This window comes from Limulus polyphemus, unplaced genomic scaffold, assembly GCF_000517525.1.
Source record: "Limulus polyphemus unplaced genomic scaffold, Limulus_polyphemus-2.1.2 Scaffold2619, whole genome shotgun sequence".
Taxonomy (NCBI): domain Eukaryota; kingdom Metazoa; phylum Arthropoda; class Merostomata; order Xiphosura; family Limulidae; genus Limulus; species Limulus polyphemus.
The window spans coordinates 177320-178154 of record NW_013668229.1 but is presented as its reverse complement, the minus strand read 5'-3'; the positions used below and the strand labels follow the sequence as shown (position 1 = coordinate 178154).

The 835-nt window shown below is 29.9% G+C and overlaps 1 protein-coding gene across 1 annotated transcript in view; it reads left to right on the top strand.

Moving 5' to 3' along the window:
- The first annotated feature begins 589 nt into the window (after nucleotides 1-589).
- The window catches only part of LOC111087780, a 41523-nt gene continuing 41277 nt past the window's right edge, over nucleotides 590-835 (top strand). The window contains exons 1-2 of the mRNA XM_022395643.1: nucleotides 590-622; nucleotides 754-806. The gene's annotated coding sequence lies outside the window, so the exon portion shown is untranslated. The remainder of the gene's footprint in view (nucleotides 623-753; nucleotides 807-835) is intronic.

Here is an 835-nt window from a genome sequence, read left to right as displayed (position 1 = left end):
TCCAATTATAAATTGTCATTTATGTGTTCCAATTATACATTGTCATTTATGTATTCCAATTGTAAATTGTCATTTATGTGTTCCAATTATACATTGTCATTTATGTGTTCCAATTATAAATTGTCATTTATGTGTTCCATATGCATACGTAAAAGAATTTGTTATAATTTGTGTTTTAAAAAAAGTATATCACGTGACTTCACATGTACAGAAAGACACTGAAATCTCGTTTTGACTGTTGGCGCATCAGCTAATTAAACTTTGAAATCAGGTAGCCAATTGTAAACTTAAACTTTGACCTCCTACATATATATATGTGAGTAAATAATTAAATATTTAATTATTTATTATAGAGAAAAAACAACAGCTATGTTATCTTTGTCAACCAACGCGAAACAGAATCTTCGTAAGTCTGATGACATTTCAAAACACCTTTTCAGACAACATAAACATTTTAATATTTGGTCTTATATGAAGAGTTATATAATTGTATTGTGTTGTAATCATAAGACTACACAATGAGAGCAAGTAAAGTCGTGGTTTTCTCATATGTTATTGTTGTTTTTTTATAATATCGTCTTGCAGAAGAGTCAGTTCCTGACAGTCCTCGACTTAAAGCTAGGTTTAGAAAATCAGAACGCAGACCTTCAACGTCAACTCTCTTCGTTAGAAACAGTAAGATGATGATTTTCTTTTTTTATGTGAGATTAATAACTTTGCACCATTTTGTTTTTCATAACTTCCGTTTGCTAGGTTTAGAAAATCAGAACGCAGACCTTCAACGTCAACTCTCTTCGTTAGAAACAGTAAGATGATGATTTTCTTTTTTTATGTG